General features: G+C 36.4%; 1 protein-coding gene across 1 annotated transcript in view; it reads right to left on the minus strand.

Moving 5' to 3' along the window:
* Positions 1–15,044, minus strand: part of LOC107587155 (plexin-B2-like) — a 136,107-nt gene extending 121,063 nt beyond the window's left edge. The window contains exon 1 of the mRNA XM_016274820.1: positions 14,673–15,044. The gene's annotated coding sequence lies outside the window, so the exon portion shown is untranslated. The remainder of the gene's footprint in view (positions 1–14,672) is intronic.
* Positions 15,045–21,106: the final 6,062 nt, after the last annotated feature.

Consider the following 21,106-nt stretch of genomic DNA (forward strand, 5'->3'; position numbering starts at 1 on the left):
ATTTTAGTGTTATTACTTTTGTTTATGCTTTTAACAAAACAAATTCAAGATAGATTTAAACATTCAGTGTTCTTTTTTGCAAACATACTTTGCAAAAATTTACAAAAATGTTACTGCAGATATTCTTTATAACTTAAACGTCTTCAGTGAGCATCCATTATAAAACACTCACTGTACATTAATTTGGACAACTACGTGAATATATTGCACTGTGCTCAAGCAGAAATTATGTTATAGTGAACAGTGCACCAAGAGCGCACATACACGGTTAGGGTTAGGGTTAACCCTAACTCAGAACATGCACAAGAGAGGTGGTGCTGTTATTTTTTTAATTGTTGTAACATATTCTTCATAAAATTAGTAAATTGAATATACTTTAATGTTATGCAAATACTTTAATTTGCATTGAAGCTAAGACTATAGAATACCCAAGACGTGTCACTTGTATAGTTTCTTATGGGAAAAAATGCAATGCTCAGTATGGCGGCTCTATCATCTGTTTTATGTTTCCCCATTCAAAGACATAGAAGCTGCAACTCTGTCATTTTTAATTCAAAATAAAATGTTAATTTATTAATATGCATTTCTGATAATCACTGTTTGCTACGGTCATGCGGGTTTGTTTACTCATGGCCACAAGAAAAGGAAGCTGTTCCCTCAACATAAGAAGTCATGACCATGACATAAGGATGCCTTTACCTTGACAAAATGATCTTGTGGCCGCAAGTTAATATGTCATGGCCTCAATATGCTATGCCATTCCCATGAATTAATATTTTGAGATCACAACATATTATTAAATTCCTACAAGTCAATATGTCATGGCCACGACAACTTAGCCAAGCACCGAAGGTCATGGTAATGTCTTGCTCTCTGTCGGCAAATTATGGCAGATATCCGGGAGAGCAGGAGGGAAAGATTTGAACGGAGAGATACGGAGTGCAGCGTTTTGGATTGCATAAAATAATAAAAGAAACAAACAAAAACATGGCGAAGGAGGAGTACAAAGCACAAGAGGTGATTGGGATGATTTTTGATGAGACTTGGGAGGAGGCAGAGCAAGACTTTTTCGCATGTGGTGTGTTCATCTGTATAATGTGTCTGTGCCTGTAAATGTAGGCGTGCATATGTATGCATGCATGTGTATATGTGTGCGTGCATGAACAAAAAAGCCTCCTGAATGAAAACTGTGCAACCCAGTGTCACAAAAAGAATTATAAATGTGTAATATAGTTGAATTTACAAGTATGAAGTGTTGGATTAAATTCATTCAATCATAATTTTTATTTTTTTATATATAAATAAAATCTGAAAATGTATTCCTTTTTTGTCTATTTAACTTCTGTTTACAAACTCATCACACACATTATTGGCCATGACTGTAATTTTTTGAAAACTGCTAGCAATTTGTTAAACATGTTATAAACATGCTAGTATCATACTAGTAACATGCTAATCATGCTAGTAACATGTTAATCATGTTAGCAACAGGCTAGTAACTTGATAATCATGCTAACAACATGCTAGTAACTTGCTTATCATGCTAGAAACATGCTAGCAATTTGTTAAACATGCTAGTAACATGCTAATCATGCTAGCAACATGCAAGTAACTTGTTAATCATGTTAACATGTTAGTAACATGCCAATCATGCTAGTAACATGATAACCGCTAATCATGCTAGCAACATGCTAGTAACATGTTAATTGTGCTAGCAACATGCTAACCATGCTAGTAACATGTTAGGAGCATGTTAATCATGCTAGAAACAGCCTAGCAATCACCCCAGGTACCATAGCAATGTGTTTTATACCTATCTGTTTTTCTGATCGACTGCATTGCCTTGAAAACATTCCAAATGTAATCTTTAAAACTATTTTAACTTTCAAACTACTTCAAACTGAAAACTTTCAGACTGCAAGCTTTTAAAACGTTTTCAAACTTTCTAGCTAGGCTTTTTCAAGCCAACTTAAAGTTTGTCTACAAACTTTTCAATCTAGTTATTATTATTATTATTATTATTTTACTTGGACATGTACAAATGTTTAAAGTTACAAACTAGTGGTGGCATCCTAAGGTACAAAATATAAATCTAATATCTATGTACCCTATTTACTCCTAAATGGTACAATGTACCTTAAGTGTACATATTAGTAATATTAGTTTTTAAAGGGTATTGCCCCAATGACTATTTTGTACCTTTTTTTCTGAGAGTGTAACAGCTTCCTTTAACTGCATCTAAACTCACAATATAGCACAGCCTTTCATAGTTTATTGCTTAAACGAACAACCAGCAGTTTCTTAGTGAAGCAGAGAGATCACATGGAAGACAATCAGAGCATTTGACAGCCCCACAGATCTCATTCAGCTTAATTTGTCAGTGTTAACTGAGAGGTGCAGAAATATCTGTCAGACTCTGTCTGTATTAACCTGTCAATAACCTCTGTAAGCTGCAGTTAAATGTCATTAGCCATGCCACAAACAAAGCAAAAGCAATGTGGCTAATGGCAAGGTCTTTGCCTTCTCCAACAGTCTGTTCTCCGCTCAATAAATGGATCAGGATGGGGACAGTTATATGTCCATCTCAGGTTTACGTCACTAATCTGTGATTTTGACTATATTTGTCATATTCGATCCACTTTTCTTGGTGGCTGCACATTGGACACCTCCATCTCCACTTGCAAGAGTTTATGGGAGCGTTAAGAGGGGAAGACACAGATCAAGGGCCGCATGTGGGTGTGCAGTTTGAGTTTGCTTTGTTGCTAAGTGAAGCATGTTATACAACAAGGTGAAGGAGAGGAAGTCACAAAATTAGAGGTGTTTCATATTTGATGTTGCCTGCAGTTAGCTGTCCTCTAAATATGGCTTTAATGTAGCACTGACAAGCTGTGAGTACATCGATGTGGTTCCAGGTGTGAAAATCCCATTAATAGTGGTTCCCAACCACGTTCCTAATGGATATCTCAAAAGGATATGTGCACAGTGCGAGCTGCTGCACGCTCGCACACAGGTCTGCAACGCAAGATTTTATAAAAAAAAATGTTTTCAAATGTAATAACAAATTTATTTATTTTTTTTTTCAAATATAATAACTTGCCATTTCGGTTTATTTCTCACCAAACCTTACAGTATACCTTCAGAACACTTGGAATACATGCCATGAGATACATAGGATTGTTTTACAACAGACTTGCATCTGCTTAAAAAAAAAAAGTGAAAGTCACTATTCTCTGCTATTAAATGGGCAAGTGAGAGCAGGAAATTGTGTGTGTTTCAAAAAAGGAAGGTAATAAGCCTTTAGAACAACATTAAGGTGAGTAGTTACCCTAGTTCGCCCAGTTCCCATAAGTTGCAATGGGTTAAATAAACTCTGTAAACTAAATAAGCAGACAAACGGGACTACAATCCAGTTTTGAAGTGTATAGGAAATATGCAGGAGTCATAGCTTTTTTGCTGAGTTTATTTAATTAATATTGAGTATTAATTGATGTTCGCTTGGATTTTTTCCTCAGCAGCGGAAATAACTTAATATCCTATTATTTATAGTTGCATGCTAAAATGTATATTTTTATTTGTGTATATTCAAAATGACTACAAAAAGTCATGCCTTTGAAAAATAAAGAAAACAAGAGAATGTGCCGCATTAGCACATCTCTCTCCTTGAACATCTTTCTGGCACATGTCATTTTTGGAAAAAAATAAAAAAGCAAAAAGGAGCCGTTTTCTCTAAAATCAAAATGAATGATACACAGATTAACAAACATGAGCACAGCACAATTTAGAGCCAGACAAACTGCCAATCCAATGTACCATCATTTGCCTAGGTGATGATTATTATTATTATTATTATTATTTTTATTTGTTTAATCTTGATGTTTTATGGAGCTGGAGCATAATCTGCAGTGGTTTGCACCACATCAAGCATAAACAAGGTTTTGCATATTGGAGTTTGCTTGGGGTTGTCTGGTAAGCATAAGAAGCTGTAATAGTGCATTTCTCACATAAAACTCTCCTCTTTTGTCTGTTTAGGCTGAGTCAGGTCCTCGTGGAGTCAGCCGGGACAGGTTAAGTTCAGAAGCTTCTTCTACACAAGAGAAAGGTAATCCCACTGTACCGGCCCACCTAATTGGAAACCCTTTCGCATTCGGCTTGACACCCGTGTCAGTGATGCAGGACTCGCGCTTTCAGCCTCTTAAGTGAGTATTACTGACGAACTGTGGGAAATCGACTGCTAAGTAGGGCTGCGCGATTAATCGAATGCGATTGTCATGCGCATTTTGATAGTAATTCCGGTTCTGTAATCGGCAGGAACGTGCTTTCAGATGGAGCAGAATTTACTACACATAGCCGTAGTTCACTGACAAGTTCCACAAAAAAAATTTTTACTAAAAAAAAATAAATCGCAGATGATTTTATTGCGCGATTATGAAATCAAAGAACTCGTTCGCGATCGCGATAATGACAGCTGTTTGCATAGCTTCTCAGTGAACTACGGCTCTGTGAAGTAAATGCTGCTCCATCTGAAAGCATGTGAAAATACCACATTTAATAACATATTTTTACTCCAAACTCACTTCATAATGTCAGTCGAGTGTTTGAAATAAATCCTTCTGTGAGATGATGTGGCTTCTTACACAGAATAAGGCACACAACATATTTCATAGTATTTAAGCAGTGATAAAGGCATTGCATTATAAATATACTTTATTTTAAGGAAAATTATAATAATAAGAACTCAGATAAACCGTATATTGCCGTAGTCGTGTGTTTATTAGTCACGTTGAATCAATGAAAGCAGTTGAATCTTCGGTTTATTCAGCTGCAGCGATGGGTTTCTTCTGCGAGGCGTATTTTGGAGTTTCAGCACGAGAGCGCCCTCTGGCCTTTGGATGGAGATTTACTGCTGATCACAGAACTGTGCTTCACTGAAAGATATGCATGACAATCGCAGCTTTTGTCGAATCGTGATCTTGATTCCATTTCGATTTATCGTGCAGCCCTACTTACCACACACTCTTGGAAGTCCATAACTGTGCTAGATCACTCCACGGGGAGCACAGGGTGATTTACTAACCATTAAAAAGTGGAGGCAAGTGGAGGTCAATCAGTAAACAGGTCGTTCACTTCCCAAGCTAGTGTCTCTCTTGCTCTTCCTGTCACCCTTCAGAAATTCACAGAAGGGATGTGTAAAACAACATATTTTCAATATTGATTAGTTGATATCTTGTCTAAATGACTAATCGGTCTTAAAGAAGCCATGTTTATCATTAATGTTTACCAGACCCTAATGTTTTCCAAACTTCCAGAACTTCGGAAGTGACACATTCCAGTCAGGAATCTATGGGAGTTTCCATTCTGACAGCACACAGTGATAGGATCATATGTGACCATGAGAACCAGTCCTGCTGTGACTCCGCCCCTTCTATAATTCATGATTTGACAGTTGAGATTTAAATGACCTTAGCTGTTACTCATGTACCCTTCTCCCCCCACATTCCATACGACAAACACATGTAAGGCACATTTAAACAAACACTAATCCCATAATTCCGAGCCCGCAACATGCGAGCGGTTATTAGCGTCTCTCATAGTCAACAGGAAAAAAGGGCAAACTTATCAAATCTTTTCAATTCACATACATATCATCACGCCTTCAGCCCCAGAAGCAGCCTGTCTCTGTAATTAATATTACTGATCCCGGGAAAAAAGGGAAGAGGAAATATCCTACAGCTCAGAGCTATTGGCACAGCACAGCAGGACGAAATATTTGCAGTATTTTAAAGATGATAATTAAAATTAAAGCTCAGCGTGAGGAAATTGGACTGTTTGAGGATTAACAGCAGCACCGCTGATGCCCGTGGAGGAATTAAATCCCGCTGTGTCAATGTTATCGAGGAGCAATTCACCAGTACATATCATAGACACAAAAGGCCAACTAACAGGTCTTTTAAGTAGCTTTTCCATTCAGCAGAAGAAAAAAAAAAAAGCTAAATGCTTTTGAATCGTTAACATACGGCAGCAGAAAGATTAATAAAAATATCCAAAAGCGGTCATGGGGTCGGAACAAAATGGGGTGCATTTGTGTCCCACATATAAGAAAGAAATACAGCAATTGTTTTGTAAATATACAACAAATTTAATTTATTGTAACTATTATATAACACCATTTATTTGATAAAAGAATAATTCTGCTAATTCTACATAAAGACATTGATAAAATATTATTCATATTATATATATATATATATATATATATATATATATATATATATGAGATTATCATTATCATCAATTTATCTTATTTTGGTTTACATCTCAAAATGTCAACCCTGTTGCCATGATTTTGTATAAGCATCTAATAAAGGGGATGTTTGTAGAAATATTTGCATTACATTCTCTAAGAAGCACTTTGTAGAATCACTACCTTGAGCTTGTACCGCAATATCAAATTAAACTGTACGATATCAACTATGCTACTTTTCTGAATCCATAATTACATTGCAACACAATGATAAAGCACAAATTTATCTGACAATGTTAAAAATGACTTTATAAAACTGGAAAAGCCGCCCGTTTTATACAAAGACTCCATGAATCAGCCATATGTCAATTCACATGGGCCTCATTTTTGGCCAGAGCTTAAGACCATGGGACGGTTCCAAGTGTTTTTGTGTATTCAAGATTTAGACCTACATGACTCAAAGGGATGTATTTATATAGACCGTGCATGTCATTTTTGCACGGCTGCGGCTACCATTGAGTTCCTGCACGGTTCATCCAGTCACACTGTTACGCAAGTGCATTCATCATCCAAATCAGATGGAGCTAAATGCAGAAAAGCAGTGTCTGCTTTGAAGTTCTGCAAATGGGAAGCACTTGACTGACATTAGGGCAGAGCTGAATAGATGTTGCCACCTCTCTCTCACTCTCTCTGTCTCCTGGCAAGCAGCGAGTAAAACATGTTCTTGTTTTTACAGGACCCCGAATAAAAAGCACGCTGGAAGGGAGAGCTCAGTTGGAGGGTCTTCAAAACAGCAATAGTTTCAATCTTGGAGGCCTCTTAAAACAGAGCGAGTCTGTAAGGACAAGCACCTTGTTCAATAACCACTCAGTCAATGGACTTTTGTTAGGATTGTGTAACGTTGTAAAACCCGGGTCAAAGTCCTCATGTTTCGAGCTGAAAGAGATTTAGCGTTCATAGAAGCGTAACCTCACCCCGAGGAGCTCGCCGATTGAATTCAGAGTAAAAGACGTGGGACGTTTTGCTCCAGAACAAACAATAAACCCTAATGGCGATCGTGATTACATTAGAAATGGTCTTTTGAGGTACAGATCATCGTGCCATGATGTTAAATACACTTTTTAGGCTAATAAAGGTGGTGAATAGATGAGTGAATGAACCAATCAATCATCTTAATGGCCATTTCGGTTCATTATGAGCTTTTGTCAGACATTAGCCATGGAGGAAGAGACAGCCAGACAGGACGACAGGTTGCAGGGTTTGTGGGGGGCTCCATATGTGTTGTGAGACACCGTAGGAGATTGGGGGATGTGGCATTGTGTGTGTGTCCCCAAGAGACTTACAGCTGTCACTCAGATGTAGGAGAAGAAGTGTGATCTCACCTCACACACACTCTTTGACACCTGCTGACACCGCCCACGTTTGGCCACACACACACATTTCCCAGTCTGACAGAAATGTACACACCTGCCAAAACAGCACACAAGAACAGCTAATGGATCTGCGGTTGGCGACAGGTTCCTAAACAAACCGTTTAAAAGCAGAGAGGCCATCTCGAGCGAACGCTGAAATGCACCAGAGACATTACAGTGACAATTCACTCCATCCTCTCGGCATGACGCTGATACCGAGTTACTAATTAATACGATCAACTAAATTTAGACACCCTGCCTACTCTCACACATACACACTAAAGTCACACCCATGAACATGACAAGCATGGTCAAAAAACAAAGAGCAGACATGCTTGAGTCATTGTAAAGAGGATGGATGGCCGTCAGACAGATCCAGTAGTCAGAAACTTGCACAAACAAAACGGAAGGAGTGTTAATGACTCTGACCTTTACACAAAGTCCCAACATCATCAGATTTTCCACGCGTTCAGAACTCTTTCTAATCCAAAAATTCACGTTAGAGGAGGTGATATCCTTATTTCTGTAAGTCAGTTTAATTTATCTCTAATAGCCTTTTATTTCATTCTTAGACCAGTACTGCGCATTGATTTATCTGCCAGGCTAATTATTCAGCCGATACTTGCCCAATAACGGTGCCCATTGGGGCAATTAACAAATTTGCCAATTTTTAAGCCTTGTCCATTAAAAAAAAAATAAAAAATAAACCGTTTCGAATTTCTGCTAGGTATGTACCACAATTAAAAATGTAGTCTATATGAAAGAGCCAATAATATATTTTTAGAATTTTTTTGACAACTAATAGGCCTAAATGACCAATATTAAAATTCTAGACTGCCTAAATAAATAAAAACTAAAACACTAAAAACTAGTTATATCTAGTAACAGCCTTATCAATTAATAATAAAAATAAATAAATTGAGTATACAGTGTAAAATTTCAGCTAGAGATGACACCATTATTAAAAATCTAGTTGATACCAAAAAGCTGAAAATATAATTTCAGCCATTTTTTGATAACCAATAAATGGTCAATATTGCAATTCTATAGTATATATATAAAAAAAACACACACACACACACACAAACACTAAAAAATATTTAATCTACCAACAGTCTTGTGAATTAATAAGAATAATAAAAATAATATATTTTATTATAGTTTATAAAAAATATAGTTTTGATAACCATGATGGCAGATCTATACTATATTATCTAAATATATAAAGAACAAAACGCTTAATTTGTGAATTTACCAACAGCCTTAAATAAAAAAATACAATAAAATGCATTTAAAAAGTCAAATGTATTTTCAGACATTTTTAACCGATAAATGGCCAATGAAAAAATTCTATATTAAATAAATAAAAACAAATTAAATTATTTGAAATGGAAAATGCTAACTTAGGCATCACAAATCTATTACAATCAACAATATTATTAAATTATTAGTGTTTAGGATTACCCTTGTCAACATCTTAGAGAGAGTTCTAAATGTAACCTAAACGTAAAGGGAGTAGAAATTAAATATCCAATATTAGCTGATATATATCTCCAAAAGACCAATGCCAATAAAATGAAATACATTTGAAATAAAAAATCTGTGAATAATCGATACGGCACAAACATTTCTAGCCGCAATTGCCATCATACTGTATTAACATTACATCAGCTACACCGCTCTCTAGGTATCCGCTGATGAAAAACCCATATAGATCAAGCACTAACTCTGAGCGAAACTGCTCTTATATCGTAGAACTCTCTCCGAAAAGCAGGTCTATGCCTTCTCAGTATGGAAGGACACCTGTGCGGTTATCTATACACAAATCAATGACTGCTGAAGCGTGTGACTGAATATAAACATTTAGGAGAAGCACAGGCACAAATTCCCATGATCCTACAACATAATATCTCTCATGATGAGCATTAATGCACAAGGCATTCCAGGCCAACAGCTTAAACGGAAGTCTGAAATAAACATAACCTTTGTCCCCTGATAACACACAAGAAGGGCGATGCGAGCAAATGAATCTGCTGCTCCAACCCCAGAAGACGTGAGCTCTAGGACATCATAACATGCCCTGGCATGTCTCCATCTCACACTTCCTCTCCACCTCATTCCCAATAATTAAATATGATGCCCAAAAGCCACATTCTGAATTAAATAAAGCAGAATGGAGGGGGAAAACGAGGTTGTATCAGGCATTGTGACGAAGTGGCGTCTTCTTGACAGACATTGGCCTTTGTGCAGCTTTTTCATTATTCTCAGCACAATCTACCACTGCAGATCCATTAGCGTGACATAGGCCTAAATTAGCGCCCATAGAAATCCATTAGCGTCACCTTATATGAGGATTCAGAGCTGAAGTGCTTTCCTCAGACTGACAAGATGCTTGCTTCTATTGCAACAGCTGACAGAGAAGGGCAACCTGCAGAAGGCTGTTCTGGGGCATATGGGACTAGAAAGGTTAGTTGACCTCAAAGGGACATCAGCCTTAATCACAGTTCATAAGTGAATCATGCTTTTGAGTCAAATCTTTTTAATGAATTGGCCAATACAGTTCACAAAACCAGCCAGAATGATCCATTCATGAATCAAACTGATCCGCTTCTCAAGTTCCACTCACTGACTTGAGCCCTTTGTGGTTAAAAAAACATTTTTTGATTTTTTGAAGAACATCCTGGCCAATCTTTTTAATATAAGACAGTAAATGAGAACTGGGACTGTTAAACTCCAAAATGACCATTAAAGAACAATAAAAGTATCAAAAAGGAAGTTCATATAACTTTTGCAATATATTCCATGTCTTCTAAAGACATTCAATACCTTGTCATCAGCCTTAATGAGAATTTATGAATGAATCACTCTTTTGAGTCAAATCATTTTAATGAATTGGTTGATCCAGTTCACAAAACCAGCCTGAATGATCTGTTCATGAATCAAACTGATCCATTTCTCAAGTTCCACTCACTGACTCAATAACATCATTTACTAATTTTGTATGTTGTCAAGGTGACTTTTTGAAGAACATCCTCCTGGACAATCTTTTTAATTAGACAGAGTTAACGAATGAATAATTCTTTTGAGTCAATGACTTGGTTGATCCTGTTCATAAACCAGCCTTAATGATTGACTCAAAATCTGATGCATGGCTGCAGAATATTTCAAATAAAAGCACAAAAGTAAGTTTTATGACACATTAATGATGCTTTTGCAACATTCAGTCATTCTTTGTAACTAAATGAAAAAGAGCAATAACTACATTCTTCAAAATGTTCCACGTTAATATCTCATACGGGTTTGAAAACAACATGAGGGTGATTAAAATATAAATTTGCATTTTTAGGTGACCCTTCCCTTTAAGATAGACGTGCTGTTCCAAGATCTGTTTATGCATGACTAAGCATATTATTTTATATTATTCAAAAATCGTGCCCACAGCACGAATAGAAAATTAATCAATACATAATTATGAGCAACTGTAAAAGTAAAGTACCTTCAAAAAAAAGAGAAAACGTATTCCAATAAAATTCTACTCCTGCACCAAGAGTGATCTTGAGAGACATAATGCAAAACGGCAGAAAGAAACACCATTGTGATTAGCTCATAACTGAGTGGGCTGTTCAGGAAGTGAGAATGACTGAGTGAACATCCAGACCACAGATGGGCTTATCCAGGACGCCCGGTGAAGATGTACGAACAAGGACAATGAAACCACAAACACCGATACATACTGTACGCATTTTCAACACACTCTCTTTAATGCCAGTTATTCAGCATTATCACTCTCATAACAATCAACACTGATATCACAGACCAAAGGACCTGTTGAGACACGAGTCAGTGACTCAAAACAGGAAGATGAGGGTTTCACATGATTATCGTGATTCTTTAATCAAGCCAGCTCCATGTTCTATGGGCAACATGAACAAACACAAACACACAAAGTCCTCAGGAAGTGCATGAACGAGGCCACTGTGTACTGGGTGCTTGTTCCTCAACAAGAAACACAAATAAACACAATCATTGCTCGAAAGAGACGAAGAAAGATGGGTAAAAAGAGCGTACTCTCTCTCCACGCTCACTGTTTTTGGCCATTGATCTTTGACCTTGAGGGGGCCGGATGACTTCCTGCTATGAATCACTCAAGCAAGAGGAACGTTCTCATATGGAAGAATCAAAAAGTTTTGCAGCTGTTTATGTATATTCAGTAACTATAATAAATACAACTTATTTAAAGGGGTCGTTGACAGTTTTTTTGATAGGCTTGATTGTGTTTATGCGGTGCAGTCTAACATGTGTTAATGCTTCGTTTGTTAAAAAAACCATTATTTTTCACATTATTTACCTTTATTCCACACCGCTCTGTCCCTTCTCCTCTGAATGCGCTGATCATTTCCTGCTTTTATGAAGCCCCTCCCTCAGAAATACACGATGGGCTCTGATTGATTAGCTGGCCCAGTGTGTTGTGATTGGCTAAACCGCCTCTAGCGTGCGTCCAAACGTCCCGCCCCTCAACATAGCGGCATGTGCTCCGGTTGTATTGTAAACAATGACGTCGTCTATATTGCTTATCTATTTGAGCCTGATTGAGACGCAGAGGATATTATTGAAGAGGATCGTGCAGAACCTGTGCAAGCACGGCTTTTAATGGTAGGCCTAAGATTTTTGTTTGTTGTTGTCTCATACTTTTAGATATGCTGTTATTTGTAAATGCTACTGCTTCTGTTAGCTTTTAATACGGTTTTATTCTGATTAAAGCTTTAATACAGTTCGGCAACCGCACGCGCGTCCATGTATAACGCTTCTCATAGCTATAGTATGTGAAAATAAGTGTATTCACTGAGCTGATGATCTGAATGAGAGAGAGAGAGAGAGTGAGAGAGAGAGAGACAGATGCAGAGCGTGTGCAGAGCAGGGCGAGGCCAGGAACAGGATGAGAACGCTACTTTTGAACATTGCTTTTGAAACTTGTGAATCCATTACAATCGTTAGAAGACAGAATCGCAATTCATATATGAATAGATTTTTACGTGCACCCCTAGTTTTCTCTTCCTCTTCTCTAAAGCAGCGCAGCATGGCCTCGCCCCCTTTGCTGCATGTTCCCGTAGGTGGGGTTTATGTAAAATTCTGGGTTCTTGACGTAACGGACCCGGGAAGTAACTCGTTGGTTGTCCCTTACCAGCCGTTTTTGTAGGCATTAAACAGACAGAATTTTAAAAGACGATATTTCCGTTTGCATTGAACTTTCAGCTTCGTAACTTTGCAGATATTGTTTATGCTCAAACAGCAACATTACACACTAACTAACATTAAAAAAGTGAAATCGCAATCAACCACCCCTTTAAAATATAATGAGGGCAAATTAGGTTTCCAGTTCATGAATATATCCACCTAGTAGTTACTCAGATATCAGGCAACAAATGTTAATTGTTAATAAAGCTAATATTCTACTAATTACAGTCATCAAATCCATGCAAACCCACTGAAATGAATGCAATCAAAAACACTCCAGGATTTAGATTATATGTATTAGTTGGGATTTGGTTAGAAGGGCTTAAGCACACAGAATAGTGCTATTTCCCAGAAGCACTGTGTATTTGTACTTGTATTTGGTGTAAAAGAATGTAGTGTTTGCCATTACTTTTTAATGAATTGCAAAATTAACTAGCAATTTCTGAGTGAAAATATGCCTTTTTTCCCCACTGTATCAGACGTTGTTTGTCATCAATGTCCATTTGGAATAGCCATCTAGGTGAGCTTTTCAAATTGTCGCTGGGCATCGCTTTAAATGTAGGCTAAACTTGGACTTGAACTTTCCAGTAAAAGGTTCGCCAGTTAAGCAAAGCTTTAAAGTATGCCTTTAACTCATAGACAAACATTCAAAGTGATCAGTTGTGTAACACTGCCAGCAATGAACTTCACTACAATCCAAACAGCAACGCAGCCACCCAATTACACAGCAGAGGGAAATTTGATTACCTCATTATAGTTGATTTTATCACAACAGCTTGTATAATATGAGAGCTGGGTGTCATTGGGAGAATAAACAAGCCAGGAGAAAATGAAATCAAGGTAAGTGAAACTCATCAGACGATGGCAACAGGAACAGAGATACTATAGCTCTGCTTTCTGCTCCATCCACAGTCTGTGACAAATGGTCCACGGTCAATCAAACATAACAGATATTACTAAATATCCCATTATTAATCCTTGTTTTACATCACCAAAGAGCATCTTAGATGAGATAGTGCTAGATACAGCATATGTCAAGCATCAGCACAGTGTTAAGGGGAACAAACATCCGGCTAAAGCAAACAGAATGAGCAAAGGAGAGTTTGAGTTATCAACAACATGCTAACATGTCATGTGTAAACCCGAAAATCTTGTTTCTTTAAGACCTTAGAGGATTGAAGGCAAATATGTGCTGCATAAACCGACTGATCAGAAGCCAAAGCGGCACTTATAAATGTCAAATCATGGTACTAAGATGTTTTTCTTTTCACATATAGTCATGTTTTTAGATATGTATGGTACTACTATTGTGCTTTGGACCCAGTGCCATGGTAATCTTAGAAATACACTGCCTGGAATACCATATAAACAGCATGGTAATTAAAGAATGTCAGTACTGATACTTTTTTTATGAGACATTATCGACGTCGCGTATCTTTTCCACATTCTCGCGACCCCCGCGCGTGCTTTCATCGCTAAATTTACATATTTAAACAATCAACGACAGCTGAAACAATACATTACAAAAGTTGCATGTTAATGAGACTCGATGTTTTTGTTGTAAGTGTTACAAAAGCTTCAAAGGCGGTTACAGCGAATCCACTTAAATAGATAAGAAAGAATGTCACAAATGTAGCGATAACAGTTACTAAGTCTGAAGGAGGAACGCGCAAGACTCAAGAAAATAAAGCGACTGGACGTTGTTTTAAACGTTTACAAACACGCGCGGCTAAAAAATGTAAATCACGCAGTTGAAACAAACAGAAAGTTGAACACTCACTCACCTTTCTGAGATGGCAGATCAGGATTTCTGTTCGGAAACTGCCAGAGAGCGATCGCGATCAAAGCTTTACATTATTCGTCTTCCAAGTGGATCACCGGAGCTAGAAGTAAAATAGAGTATTCCTTGAGAAAAGCCGGGGAAGCAGGACACTTTGTTAGGGAAATCCGAATAAGTATGGGCGATGTTGGGAATCCAGCGTCGAAAACAATTCCCGGCTTTTCCACGCCCTGTAGGCTGAGCTTCAGATAAGCCGCCAGGTGCGGGTGAGGTATGAATGTTCTCGGGTACCTGTGTGAGTTTTCAAGGAAAGCCGGTGAAGTAAAAGTCCCCACAGCTGATGTATGAGGACACAGGACTCATCTGGACCTGCCCCGATTGACCAGAGAGAGCACAGTCAGTCAGTCTCAGTCTCTCTCTCTCTCTCTCTCTCTCTCTCTCTCTCTCTCACACACACACACACACACACACACACACACACAAACAAAACGCAAACACTTTCAATTTCAGGTTTTTTTAAATGCAGTGACATAATAAAATAAAATAAATTATACAATATACAATAATAAAAACATGACAGATAAAATGTATTTAAATTTTATGCCATGCAGTGTTGCCAAAACATCAAAAAGTCACATAACAAAATAAAATATGGTACCAGAAAATTTAGTTGTTATTAAAACAACAATTTAATAAAAATAATTGTTCAGGAACCGTCTTTAATGCTTCAATAATATATAATACTTTTCAAGCTTTTTTAAAATAAAATAATAACTGTAATATGCAATAATAAAAACACATAAAATAAATGTAAATTGTATGGCATACACTGTTGCCAAGGCATCAATCCACAAAAATAGTGACATGATAAAATAATAATAATAAAAATAGATGATAAAATAATAAAAATACAGTACCAGAAATGTTAGAATCAGCAAAGTTAATCAATTAAAATGATGATTTAGTTAAATTTTATTATTAATATAAATATTTTTCAAGTATTTTTTGATCAAATAAAAACTGTAAAATGCAATAATAAAATACAATAAATAAAATAAATGTCAATTGTATGGCATACATTGTTTGCCAAGACATCAGTACACAAAAACAGTGACATTAAAAAAAAACAGTACCAGAAATGTTAGTATTAGCAAAGTTAATCAATTAAAATAACAATTTAGTTAAATAAATGTTCAGGAATCATCTTCAAGGTTTCAATAAAATGACTTTAAAATAAAATAAAATAAAATAGAAAACAATAGATCAAATCTATTAGCATTTTATGGCATACTTTGCTGACAAAGCATCAATACACAAAAAGAGTTGCACGATAAAATAAATGATCAGAAATACTAGTATAAGTAAAGTTAAAGGGGTCATATGATGTTGCTAAAAAGAACATTATTTTGTGTATTTGGTGTAAAGAATGCATAGTATACAGAGCAATAAAAAACCGTACTGATATTTTTTGTTTTCAAACTCTATCTCTGTTATATTTATATTTGTTAAATCCATCTTTACTATACTTTAATAACCGTCTGGATACTGTGATCACTGAGTCTGTATTTGATAAAAATCCATTTCCACTTTTTATCTCTGATGGTGATGAGACATTCTTCCAGATCCATGTAGATCAATCCAGATCAATCCTGCCTGTTTCAGTCTTCAAAAGTGTTTGAAAAAAGCCTTTTCCAGAGCGGAAGTAGGAATCAGAAATAGTTCTTTGCTCTAACCTTGCTTCAAACACCCTTAAGGCCCCCCACAGGCCCCCTGCTGTGAAGCCTGAGCTGGAATAAAAGAATGATCTTTTCCTCTCCCACTTACAGTAAATCTGAGATTTGCGGTAATCTGGCTCATGCTGTGACTGAGATTAAGGCCAAACCAATTGTAAATCATAATCAAAGGACAGAAATTGAGGATGGATGCAGAAAATTGTGTTGTGACAACATATTTAAGCCCACCTCTTTCATTATTGCATGTTTATGGCTGCTTTTTTGAAGATTAATGTTTGGCTGAGTAGGAGGAGGATTGACAATAATACATGTTTAGAATAATGACAGATATAATGACAAGTAATGTTTGCAAAAAAAAATAAATAAAAATAAAACAAGAAAAAATTAAAGAAGATTACAAATAAGAAAATAAAATAATAAAAACAATATACAATAATAAACAAAAATATAAAATAAAAAGGTGTCAGCAATGTTAACAAAATAATAAATTCAATATATAAAATAAAGTACAATAAAATAAAATAAAATAAACAACAAAAATAAGTTTGCATTAAAAAAATTGTCTCAGGAAACTTCAACCATCTTAATTTATATTATTGAACTTTATAGGCTTTAATCTGGCCAGATTAGAGCTATTTAACAGACTGACCTTTATAAACCCACCAAATTCCACAGGTAGTTGAGGTTTTTGAAATAAGCAAGGTGTTTTTCTGGCTTTGCCTTCAGAGGACAGTCTGGGTAACATGAGCAACATCATTAATGCAGTGTCTCTTTAAAATGTTGTTTTGGACCCCAGTGTGTTATTGCAGCGAAAGTGCACTTGCACGTGCGTGTGTGTTGTAGTTGGACTGAGTGTCAAAGCTGAATGATTTGAATAATTCATGACTATGGAAATTAGTTTGTCTGAAGGAAAAGAGTGCGGTCTTTGCCCTGAGGCCTGTAGAGACAGAGATGCTTTGCTTTTTCATTTATTCTCTCTCCCTTCCTCCCTGCCTCATTTTCTCTCAACCCTCCTAAAATGCCTTTCTCAAATATTTTACACTTACAGCGTAGAATGCAGCGAAAAGTTGAGCAAAACACGAGAAATATAACAGGAGCAGCGATGGAAAAACACAGAAAATCAGAGAAAAAATGAGAATAATGATAGCTGTCAGGGGGAATGAGATGGCATTGTGCCCGAGCGAGGAACACAGAGCCGGCTGTCATCTGCAACCATTGTTCTATTTTCCCTCAAATAGTCCCGTACTTCTATTGCTCGGAGTGGATCTGTCACACCTCTTTTACTAAATGCTAAGAAATAGATGACTGAATCATCTGGCAAATCATAAAGAAGACAGACACAGAGCAGGTCATTTTATACTTCACTGGCCATGTTTTGAGCGACTCTGATGTGAAGGACAGATATTGATTGCGGCTCACATGTAGTTTCTTCAGCTTCCAGCGACGATTCAAGTCTTTTCCAAGATATTTTGAGGCACATGTTGACTTCTAATAACTTGAGTTTGACATCTAGACACTGCAATAAATAAATAAATCTCTTGAGAACGACTGAAACGGTTTCGTGACGCATTCTTGTGGCGCCCTCTACTGTTTGAAATCATAATATCAACTCAAAATATATAATCTCAGGGGTGTTTTGAGCTGTGTAACCCCCACCAAGAGACCACCACACCTCGAAAACCCATAAAGTACCATTTAACGTCAGAAATATTCTCACCGTGTCCGTGTTCAACAAGAAACAGACGTTATTTGCATCCGTCTGTGAGCAGCTGAATTTGGCACATCCAGAATGGCGGCAAAGACAGATGAGCAGAAACAGTTACACTGTCAGTTGGCAGAGAAAGACAATATGCTGTGAGACAGCAAGCAGAAGGAGTCGTGAGAGGGAGGGGGGATAAACATGAACAAAAGTGAGCGAGAGCGAGAAATAAAGGAGTTATTTTTAGCGCGTGCAATGATTAGATTTGCTTCCCTGTTGCACCGAGCCAAGTTTGGTCGGGTGGCTGTCAATATGAGTTATTGCATAGACCTTGCTCTAATCAAAGAGGTGTGTATGCGTGCTTGTGTGAGTGACGGAGAGTGTGTGTAAATGAGTGCGTTGTCCATGCACGTATCTGTGTGTGCGCGTGCATAAGCTTGTGTGATTGTCTGTGTATAAACTGCATGCGCTCCTATTACTTAGCGTCTGGAGATGTTGGTTTAGCTTGGTGGATGGTATCCGGTATTCCCTGCAGTGCCAGTTTGGTGCAGTGCCATTAATGAGCCATCTGGTGCTCTCACCATCAATCCCACAAGTCCTGGGACCATCACCCAGAATTCTGCACCCCTGTGCTCAGCCTGTCCTCAGCTGTACGGAACAAGATCAAGATTAAGGGCAAAGTTTGCTCATTTCAAAAAGTACACAAATATATATTTAAATTATTTTATGTTTTAATTTACATATATTTAGAGATGTTATGTATTTTATAACAGTACAAAATACTACAGATGTATTAATATAAAAAATTATATATATATGTAGATATACAATAAAAAGATGATAAAAATGATAAATATATAATTGGCCCCTTTTTTAAATGTAAATCGAACAATTTAGTGAGGTTTGAATGATTAAAATAAGAAAATAATATTTGTAATAATATTTATTAAAATATTACAAAAACTGTCAAAATTACTTTTGCATTTTACCATATTTTAATTAGTATATATTTTTGAATTTTTTTATGATCAAACTGTAGCCTTGGCCCATGAAATATAAAAAAAAAATTGCCATTTGGTTAAAACAAATCTTTTTGTAAACTACTCATCTTAGGAAGCTTATGTCTCTTACTTAGATATTTTTATTAAAAATAAAGGGAAGACAATCCTTAATTCTTTCGGCTGGCAACTTGAGCCGTGAAATACCCAGTTCTCATCATCAACCTGATTACAAGTGATCAGAGATGTGAGAAAGCTAATGAAGCCACTAATGAAGACTGAGAGCCACTCTTTGAAGGAAGACACTATGCCAGAGCGTCCAAAGTGGTTGATCAGATTCCCAGATTATTCCCAATGCAAACAATGTAAATGTTCTCAACATGCTCAAAGGACAATATTATTTAAATAATTACTTTGAAGTTCTTTCAAGAGCCACATCCATTCTTGGCTTTCAATAATCCCGCTTTGATTGATTAATTGCCTGGAGTGTTGCATACAAACACACACACACACACACACACACATAACAGGAAGCTCTTTGTTTTTTGTAATGATTAAAACCTGATTCTATAATCTATTACATCAGTATGTGATTACATCAGATCCATTCATTTCTGTGGTTTTACGGCTGGTTGGTATCAAATAATAGGCTTCACAGAGCAGAAAATGCAATAGGAACTTCTGAAATTGTAATTGGGGGAACGCTCTTTCAGATAACCTTCAGAAGTTGGAAATAACAGATTTTTTCATAATGGGGTTGTGCTACTGTCCCCAGGATAACAAATTGGATTGGCTATGGAACACTGAATAACCAGCTAACAAGAACATTGGTTTTTGTGAGGAAATGTGAGCAAATAATTGCACTTTTGGAAACTCACTTTTTGTCTCATCATTACTAGTATAATTAAAAGCGACCTTGGTTTAACCGTTACTCTAAAGCAGAGCTTGGGTGTCAAGGCTTTTCAATAAGGCTTTAGAATTAGGGTTGCAAAACTAAAATCAGAAAATCATCTTTTAAGTTATTCGATTACTTAAAAATCGTTTTCAGTAATTGAAATAATGCTTAAATAAATAAAAGTCAAAAATCAAATCAAATCAAATAGAAATATTAAAAAACTTAATCTAAAAAAAACTTCAGGAATGTTGCTTTGAAAACTAATTGAAATAATAAAAATATAGTTGAGGTAGCCTACTAAAATGACTAAAACTGAAAATGAAATAAAAAGTAATTAAAGCTATAGAAATATTTATAAATTTAAAAAATACACATAAAATGACTAAAACATAAAATAAAACTAAAATGAGAACTGAAAATATGACTAATCTAGTATAATATATTTATATTTAATAACATGTATAGTAAAGAACATTTAATAAAACCGTTGTTAACATGAGATGAATTGTTTGCAAATTAAGTGTACTTTGAATGTCAAACCACTAGGTGACAGCATGTTGTCATTTGACAAAATGTCACCAATGCTAATCAAAGTACAACAGAGACCCATAACCATTAATGTCATTCTGTAAGACTTTAAACAGAAATCTTACAAACAATAAGCTACTTTCCCAATCCAAGCCACTTAACTAAATACTGCCTGTTCTCAAGCCTAATAGCAAGCCAAAACATATAGGTGTCCCATATGAAGCACTTAAGCTGCTAGAATTTAGGCTAACTTGGTTCCCTTGGGTGAATAAGGGGCTGGTTTCAAGTAGCCTATCTAGCATCTAGATACAAAGTAGTATTTTCTAGATACTGCCTTTATCTTTCTCTCTTTCTTCCCCTCCCTTTTTCTGTTGTGCTGTCTCACATGTTCTGAAGTGCACACATTTATCACATGAAACAAATTTACAATGTCCAAAAGGTGCTATTTGATGAAAATGCTATCATTTAGCACCCATGCTAACATGTACACAGTAGAGGAAAGTAAGATCAGTGTTAGCAAGGATGCGAGTGCAAGTGTTTAATCGTGGTTTGAACTGTAATATTGCAGTCTGGGTCTGTTTATTG

Source organism: Sinocyclocheilus grahami, unplaced genomic scaffold (assembly GCF_001515645.1).
Source record: "Sinocyclocheilus grahami isolate Dianchi unplaced genomic scaffold, SAMN03320097.WGS_v1.1 scaffold90.1, whole genome shotgun sequence".
Lineage (NCBI taxonomy): Eukaryota > Metazoa > Chordata > Actinopteri > Cypriniformes > Cyprinidae > Sinocyclocheilus > Sinocyclocheilus grahami.